Consider the following 9,892-nt stretch of genomic DNA (forward strand, 5'->3'; position numbering starts at 1 on the left):
TTTGTCTTTGTTCAGATTAATTTGCCGCTCGTCTGTGAATCTGAGTGACAGTAGGCTGTTCCAGATTGCTCAGATTGAAAATGTGGCAGCCCGAAGCATGTTGTCTGTGGTTTTAGGCGTCTGTATGATCACTGTGTGACATCAGCTGATGTAAAAAAATAAATTAAAAAAGGGGCTTTATAAATCAATTTGATTTGTTCCAAGTTGTCAAATGAGGGTTTGTAAGGTCATGAATAAATAATGGAAATTAGTTTCATGATTGTTGTTAATGTAATTCATGGAAGCACACAAATTTTATCAATCGATTAAAAAAAACGACATCTCAGCCGGTATGAGCCTTCAGTCTGTGGTGCTGCGTGTGTCTCTGTACGACGGGCCGTTGGAGGAGAGAGTACATTTCACCAGCAGGTATGAGCCTTCAGTCTGTGGTGCTGCGTGTGTCTCTGTACGACGGGCCGTTGGAGGAGAGAGTACATTTCGCCAGCAGGTATGAGCCTTCAGCTGTGGTGCTGCGTGTGTCTCTGTACGACGGGCCGTTGGAGGAGAGAGTACATTTCGCCAGCAGGTATGAGCCTTCAGTCTGTGGTGCTGCGTGTGTCTCTGTACGACGGGCCGTTGGAGGAGAGAGTACATTTCGCCAGCAGGTATGAGCCTTCAGTCTGTGGTGCTGCGTGTGTCTCTGTACGACGGGCCGTTGGAGGAGAGAGTACATTTCGCCAGCAGGTATGAGCCTTCAGCCTGTGGTGCTGCGTGTGTCTCTGTACGACGGGCCGTTGGAGGAGAGAGTACATTTCACCAGCAGGTATGAGCCTTCAGTCTGTGGTGCTGCGTGTGTCTCTGTACGACGGGCCGTTGGAGGAGAGAGTACATTTCACCAGCAGGTATGAGCCTTCAGTCTGTGGTGCTGCGTGTGTCTCTGTACGACGGGCCGTTGGAGGAGAGAGTACATTTCGCCAGCAGGTATGAGCCTTCAGCCTGTGGTGCTGCGTGTGTCTCTGTACGACGGTATGAAATAATGAGACTAATTAGATCCCCAAATCAAAGCATAACTTGTTGCAGTTCTAGCTAGTAAAATATAGCTAACTAAACATTCATTTCCTTTTCGCCTTTCCTCTGGCACTGTAGAGCCTAAATAAATCTTCACCCTTAGAAAGCTGGGATTCCTTTCAATTAAACAGTAGCCATGACAACAATAAAAATGTTAATTCCCAATTGAAAAATAACCCTCCCCCGAAACATTAATATTTTAGCATTATATATATAAACAAATGTAGTTAGATACCTTGCTTTGAAGTAGCCCGTCTACCTTATCAATTTGATTCCTGATTTATTGAATGAGAGAATACTTTTATAAAAGACAAAAGTATTTTGGCTGTAATGTTGAAAAAGCCAAGCCTGCATGCCCAGAAGCCGTCTAGATGGAGGGTTGACCACATGTGACTAACAGTGAAGTTCTATGTGGGGGGGGGCTAAGTGCCTTGTTCAAGGGCACACTGGCAGGTGGGGGGTCTACATGGGATCAGACAGCAGCTTTCCAGTGTCAATAATGCCCACCTTTTCATGTAAGCTGTAATAATAGTCATGTAAAATGTGTATAAACAATTAACAGTGAATAATCAGGTCTCTGTAGCATAATGTCATTGGTGAAGTTCGGTGAACATAATCTAATGCACAAACTTCTTAGATTTGACTTGAACCTTTATTCCTAGCGGCAGCCTAGTGGTTAGTGTGTAGAGGTGGCAGGTAGCCTAGTGGTTAGAGTGTAGAGGTGGCAGGTAGCCTAGTGGTTAGAGTGTAGAGGAGGCAGGTAGCCTAGTGGTTAGAGTGTAGAGGCGGCAGGGAGCCTAGTGGTTAGAGTGTAGAGGTGGCAGGTAGACTAGTGGTTAGAGTGTAGGGGTGGCAGGTAGCCTAGTGGTTAGAGTGTAGAGGTGGCAGGTAGCCTAGTGGTTAGAGTGTAGAGGCGGCAGGTAGCCTAGTGGTTAGAGTGTAGTGGAGGCAGGTAGCCTAGTGGTTAGAGTGTAGTGGAGGCAGGTAGCCTAGTGGTTAGAGTGTAGAGGTGGCAGGTAGCCTAGTGGTTAGAGTGTAGAGGAGGCAGGTAGCCTAGTGGTTAGAGTGTAGAGGCGGCAGGTAGCCTAGTGGTTAGAGTGTAGTGGAGGCAGGTAGCCTAGTGGTTAGAGTGTAGAGGAGGCAGGGTAGCCTAGTGGTTAGAGTGTAGAGGTGGCAGGTAGCCTAGTGGTTAGAGTGTAGAGGAGGCAGGTAGCCTAGTGGTTAGAGTGTAGAGGCGGCAGGGTGGCCTAGTGGTTAGAGTGTAGAGGAGGCAGGTAGCCTAGTGGTTAGAGTGTAGAGGCGGCAGGGTGGCCTAGTGGTTAGAGTGTAGTGGAGGCAGGTAGCCTAGTGGTTAGAGTGTAGGGGTGGCAGGTAGCCTAGTGGTTAGAGTATAGAGGGTTAGGCAGGTAGCCTAGTGGTTAGAGTGTAGAGGAGGCAGGGTAGCCTAGTGGTTAGAGTGTAGTGGAGGCAGGTGGCCTAGTGGTTAGAGTGTAGAGGAGGCAGGTAGCCTAGTGGTTAGAGTGTAGAGGAGGCAGGGTAGCCTAGTGGTTAGAGTGTAGTGGAGGCAGGGTGGCCTAGTGGTTAGAGTAGCCCTAGTGGTTAGAGGGTAGGGGCGGTAGGTAGCCTAGTGGTTAGAGTGTAGGGGTGGCAGGTAGCCTAGTGGTTAGAGGGTAGGGGCGGTAGGTAGCCTAGTGGTTAGAGTGTAGAGGTGGCAGGTAGCCTAGTGGTTAGAGCGTTGGGGCAGTGACCGAGAGGTTGCTAAATTGAATCCCTGAGCTGACAAGGTAAAAATGTTTTTCTGCCCCTGAACAAGGCAGTTAACCCACTGTTCCCAGGCCGTCATTGTAAATAAGAATTTGTTCCTTACTGACCTGACTTGTCAGCTCGGGGATCTGATCCAGCAACCTTTGGGTCACTGGCCCAATGCTCTAACCACTAGGCTACCTGCTGGTCACTGGCCCAACGCTCTAACCACTAGGCTACCTGCTGGTCACTGGCCCAACGCTCTAACCACTAGGCTACCTGCTGGTCACTGGCCCAACGCTCTAACCACTAGGCTACCTGCTGGTCACTGGCCCAACGCTCTAACCACTAGGCTACCTGCTGGTCACTGGCCCAACGCTCTAACCACTAGGCTACCTGCTGGTCACTGGCCCAACGCTCTCACCACTAGGCTACCTGCTGGTCACTACCCCAATGCGCTAACCACTAGGCTACCTGCTGGTCCTGCCACGGCAGAAGCTACAATACCTGGGGTTTATTATGGATCCCCATTAGTTCCTGCCAAGGCAGCAGCTACTCTTCCTGGGGTTTATTATGGATCCCCATTAGTTCCTGCCAAGGCAGCAGCTACTCTTCCTGGGGTTTATTATGGATCCCCATTAGTTCCTGCCAAGGCAGCAGCTACTCTTCCAGGGGTTTATTATGGATCCCCATTAGTTCCTGTCAAGGCAGCAGCTACTCTTCCGGGGGTTTATTATGGATCCCCATTAGTTCCTGCCAAGGCAGCAGCTTAGTTAGTATGGGTGTTAATGTGTGTTTGTACCTGTGTGTTCGTGTCTCTTCACAGTCCCCGCTACATAAGGTGTGTTTGTATCGGTTTATAAATCTGATTCTACTGCTGCATCAGTTACCTGATGTGGAATAGAGTTCCATGTAGTCATGGCTCTATGTAGTACTGTGGAATAGAGTTCCATGTAGTCATGGCTCTATGTGTGGAATAGTTCCACATGGCTGTAGAATAGAGTTCCATGTAGTCATGGCTCTATGTAGTACTGTGCACATGTCTCCCTGTGTGCTAGTCTGTTCTGGACTTGGGGATGTATGGGTGTCTGAGCTGTGTGTTAGTAGTTTAAACAGACCTCTGGTGGCATGTCTTGTGGGGTATGTATGGGTGTCTGAGCTGTGTGTTAGACCTCTGGTGGCATGTCTTGTTTAAACAGACCTCTGGTGGCATGTCTTGTGGGGTATGTATGGGTGTCTGAGCTGTGTGTTAGTAGTTTAAACAGACCTCTGGTGGCATGTCTTGTGGGGTATGTATGGGTGTCTGAGCTGTGTGTTAGTAGTTTAAACAGACCTCTGGTGGCATGTCTTGTGGGGTATGTATACCTGGGTGTCTGGGTGTCTGAGCTCTGTGCTATTGGTTTAAAACAGACCTCTGGTGGCATGTCTTGTGGGGTATGTATGGGTGTCTGAGCTCTGTGCATGTGGATTGAACAGTGTATTCAACATGTCAATACTTCTTACAAAAACAAGTAGCGATGAAGTCATTATCTCCTCCACTTTGAGCTATGAGATTGACATGCATATTAATGTTAGCTCTCTGGGTACATTTAAGGGCCAGCCGTGCTGCCCCGTTCTGAGCCAGCTATACATTTAAGGGCCAGCCGTGCTACCCCGTTCTGGGCCAGCTATACATTTCCTAAGTCCCTCTTTGTAGTACCTGACCACATGACTGAACAGTAGTCCATGTGCTACAAAACTAGTTTAATTCCAGCATTTTAAATCAGTTTACTGCGTTATCATTTTCATGTTTCTTTTGTCTGCCGAACAAAAATATTAAAGCAACAATTTTGAAATGCCTGAACCTGTGTTGGTCCCATGTTTCATGAGCTGAAATAAGAGAACCCAGAAATCTTCCATTAGGAGACAAATATAAAACTTTTGTTTTAGCGGTTAGCATTTCACCTTTTAGATTTTTTAATTTCACCGTTATTTTACCAGGTCGGCCAGTTGAGAACACCTTTATTTTACCAGGTCGGCCAGTTGAGAACACCTTTATTTTACCAGGTCGGCCAGTTGAGAACACCTTTATTTTACCAGGTCGGCCAGTTGAGAACACCTTTATTTTACCAGGTCGGCCAGTTAAGAACAAGTTCTCATTTACAACTGCAACCAGGCCAAGACAAAGCAAAGCAGTGAGACAAAAACAGAGTTAAACAAACAAAACGTACAGTCAATAACACAATAGAAAAATCTCGGTACAGTGTGAGCAAATGTAGAAGAGTAGGGAGGTAAAGGAAATAAATACACCCTAGGTGAAAATAATGACAATTTAGCAGTAATACTGGAGTGACGGATGTGCAAGTAGAGATACTGGGGTGCAAAAGAACAAGAGGGTAAGTAATAATATGGGGATGAGGTAGTTGGGTGTGCTATTTACAGATGGAGGTGCAGGTACAGTGATCGGTAAGCTGCTCTGACAGCTGGTGCTTAAAGTTATAGAGGGAGATATGACTCCAGCTTCAGTGATTTTTGCAATTCGTTCCAGCCATTGGCAGCAGAGAACTGGAAGGAAAGGCAGCCAAAGGAAGTGCTGGCTTTGGGGATGACCAGTGAAATATACCTGCTGGAGCGCGTGCTACGGGTGGGTGTTGCTATGGTGACCAGTGAGCTGAGATAAGGCCTCCCACCTGACAGCTGTGGTATATCAAGAAGCTGATTTAATGATCATGCTGTTTAACAGGTGCACCTTGTGCTGTGGACAATACAGTTCCAGTAAAATGTGCAGCTGTCACAAACACAAAAAGATGTCTCAGGATGTGAAGGAGCAACAATTGGCATATTGACTGCAAGAATGTCCACCAGAGCTGTTGCCACAGAATTGAATGTTAATTTCTCTACCATAAGCCTCCATGGCAGCACGTCGGACAGCTGATGAAACAGATTTTGCAGAACCAAATTATTTCTACACAAAGTGTTATGGTATGTGCAGGCATAAGCTACAAACAACGAACACAATTGCTTTTTATTGATGGCAATATAAATGCACAGAGATAACATGGCGAAATCCCGAGGCCCGTTGTTATGCCATTCATAGGCCACCATCACCTCATGTTTCAGCATGATAATGCACTACCCATAACGATCTGTACACAATTCCTGGAAGCTGAAAATGTCCCAGGTCTTTCATAGCCTGCGCACTCACCAAACATGTCACCCATTGAGCATGTTTAGGATGCTCTGGAATCGACAGCATGTCTCAGTTCCTGAAAATATTCAGCAACTCCACCTGATCAACTCTATTCAGGTGTCGTGCTGCACAAGGCAAATAGTTTTTAATCCAGGCCCCTACTCCATTTTGTTGATCCCTGCCTACAGACAGAAACTAAAACAAGAAGCTCCCACGCTGAGGTCTGTTCAACGCTGGTCTGACCAAGCTGACTCCACACTCCAAGACTGCTTCCATCACGTGGACTGGGAGATGTTTCGTATTGCGCCAGATAACAACATTGACGAATACGCTGATTCGGTGTGCGAGTTCATTAGAACGTGCGTTGAAGATGTCGTTCCCATAGCAACGATTAAAACATTCCCTAACCAGAAACCTTGGATTGATAGCAGCATTCGCGTGAAACTGAAAGCGCAAACCACTGCTTTTAATCAGGGCAAGGTGTCTGGTAACATGACTGAATACAAACAGTGCAGCTATTCCCTCCGCAAGGCTATTAAACAAGCTAAGCGCCAGTACAGAGACAAAGTAGAATCTCAATTCAACGGCTCAGACAAGAGGCATGTGGCAGGGTCTACAGTCAATCACGGACTACAGGAAGAAACCCAGCCCAGTCAGGGACCAGGATGTCTTGCTCCCAGGCAGACTAAATAACTTTTTGCCCGCTTTGAGGACAATACAGTGCCACTGACACGGCCTGCAACGAAAACATGCGAACTCTCCTTCACTGCAGCCGAAGTGAGTAAGACATTTAAACGTGTTAACCCTCGCAAGGCTGCAGGCCCAGACGGCATCCCCAGCCGCGCCCTCAGAGCATGCGCAGACTTGCTGGCCGGTGTGTTTACGGACATATTCAATCAATCCCTATACCAGTCTGCTGTTCCCACATGCTTCAAGAGGGCCACCATTGTTCCTGTTCCCAAGAAAGCTAAGGTAACTGAGCTAAACGACTACCACTAGCACTCACTTCCGTCATCATGAAGTGCTTTGAGAGACTAGTCAAGGACCATATCACCTCCACCCTACCTGACACCCTAGACCCACTCCAATTTGCTTACCGCCCAAATAGGTCCACAGACTATGCAATCTCAACCACACTGCCCTAACCCATCTGGACAAGAGGAATACCTATGTGAGAATGCTGTTCGTCGACTACAGCTCGGCATTCAACACCATAGTACCCTCCAAGCTCGTCATCAAGCTCGAGACCCTGGGTCTCGACCCCGCCCTGTGCAACTGGATACTGGACTTCCTGACGGGCCGCCCCCAGGTGGTGAGGGTAGGCAACAACATCTCCACCCCGCTGATCCTCAACACTGGGGCCCCACAAGGGTGCGTTCTGAGCCCTCTCCTGTACTCCCTGTTCACCCACGACTGCGTGGCCACGCACGCCTCCAACTCAATCATCAAGTTTGCGGACGACACAACAGTGTTAGGCTTGATTACCAACAACGACGAGACGGCCTACAGGGAGGAGGTGAGGGCCCTCGGAGTGTGGTGTCAGGAAAATAACCTCACACTCAACGTCAACAAAACTAAGGAGATGATTGTGGACTTCAGGAAACAGCAGAGGGAACACCCCCCTATCCACATCGATGGAACAGTAGTGGAGAGGGTAGCAAGTTTTAAGTTCCTCGGCATACACATCAAACAAACTGAATTGGTCCACTCACACAGACAGCATCGTGAAGAAGGCGCAGCAGCGCCTCTTCAACATCAGGAGGCTGAAGAAATTCAGCTTGTCACCAAAAGGACACAAACTTCTACAGATGCACAATCGAGAGCATCCTGTCGGGCTGTATCACCGCCTGGTACGGCAACTGCACCGCCCTCAACCGTAAGGCTCTCCAGAGGGTAGTGAGGTCTGCACAACGCATCACCGGGGGCAAACTACCTGCCCTCCAGGACACCTACACCACCCGATGTTACAGGAAGGCCATAAAGATCATCAAGGACAACAACCACCCGAGCCACTGCCTGTTCACCCCGCTGTCATCCAGAAGGCGAGGTCAGTACAGGTGCATCAAAGCTGGGACCGAGAGGCTGAAAAACAGCTTCTATGTCAATGCCATCAGACTGTTAAACAGCCACCACTAACATTGAGTGGCTGCTGCCAACACACTGACACTGACTCAACTCCAGCCACTTTAATAATGGGAATTGATGGGAAATGATGTAAATATATCACTAGCCACTTTAAACAATGCTACCTAATATAAAATGTTACATACCCTACATTATTCATCTCATATGCATACGCATATACTGTACTCTATATCATCTACTGCATCCGTATGTAATACATGTATCACTAGCCACTTTAACTATGCCACTTTGTTTACATACTCATCTCATATGTATATACTGTACTCGATACCATCTACTGTATCTTGCCTATGCTGCTCTGTACCATCACTCATTCATATATCCTTATGTACATATTCTTTATCCCCTTACACTGTGTATAAGACAGTAGTTTTGGAATTGTTAGTTAGATTACTTGTTCGTTATTACTGCATTGTCGGAACTAGAAGCACAAGCATTTCGCTACACTCGCATTAACATCTGCTAACCATGTGTATGTGACAAATAAAATGATTTATGTGACCAACAGATGCATCACTATTCTCAGTCCTGTTTATTCCATAAACTAGGGCCTAATACATTTTAATTCACTGATTACCTTAAGTGTAAATCTAAAAAATAAAAAAACGTTATATTAATATTTTGGTTCAGTGTAGTTTAACACCATCTGCTCACAACAGTCAATCGGGATATAAAGATGGATATGCAAATGCTGCCAAATGTTTTTATTCATTTACAAGGTCCCACAAAAATCACCCTGTTGTCACGCATTTTGGTATTACAAAATGCTCTCATCCTACATAAAACTATTCTCAATTGAATAATGTATTAATATGTCAAATGAGTTGATATTTATAATGGCCGATTTTTCAGATGGCCAAGTGAAGGAGATGACGCACTCCAATAGCGGATGGAGGCCACTTACCTGCCGGTTTGTCTTTTCATGCGGGGTCGGCTGGATATTTCACTCCACACGTTAACCACCGCTGCCCGACAGGTGATATTACACCCAAACGTTGGGCTCTCCGACGTTGTTCTTGCAGTTCTTACATTTGGGAAACAGAGTGAAATCTTTCCGGGAACATCGAGAGAAACATGTTTCTCTAAACATTTTATTTAACTGTCTAAAGGTCATATTAGCCTATCCATTAAGAATACATTTTAAATCAATCACAAGGCTATACAAAATCAAATAAATTGACTAAATGTAGGCCAACTGAAGTTATTTAATTTTTGAGTATAGGCTAGATGAATGATGTACCAGAGACAAATAGGTTTTTTTGTTCCATGTTTTCTGCGTGTGTAATAAACCATAGCTGTTCTGTATGAAAGCACACTCATTGAAAAAAAAAATCAGTCTATTGTTTCCGGATTGAGCTCACATATAGTGTCAATCGGAAATGTACATACCCTTGGACTCGTTTTTCAACTCCACAAGTTTCGTTAAACTGTAGTTTTGGCTAGTCAGTTAGGACATCTACTTTGTGCATGGCAGGTCAGTTAGGACATCTACTTTGTGCATGGCAAGTCAGTTAGGACATCTACTTTGTGCATGGCAAGTCAGTTAGGACATCTACTTTGTGCATGGCAGGTCAGTTAGGACATCTACTTTGTGCATGGCAAGTCATTTTTCCAACAATTGTTTACAGATTTCACTTATAATTCACTGTATCACAATTCCAGTGGGTCAGAAGTTTACATACACTAAGTTGACTGTGCCTTTAAACAACTCGGAAAATTCCAGAAAATTATGTCATGGCTTTAGAAGCTTCTGATAGGCTAATTAACATCATTTGAGTCAATTGGAGG

This window comes from Oncorhynchus tshawytscha, linkage group LG28, assembly GCF_018296145.1.
Source record: "Oncorhynchus tshawytscha isolate Ot180627B linkage group LG28, Otsh_v2.0, whole genome shotgun sequence".
Taxonomy (NCBI): Eukaryota; Metazoa; Chordata; class Actinopteri; order Salmoniformes; family Salmonidae; genus Oncorhynchus; species Oncorhynchus tshawytscha.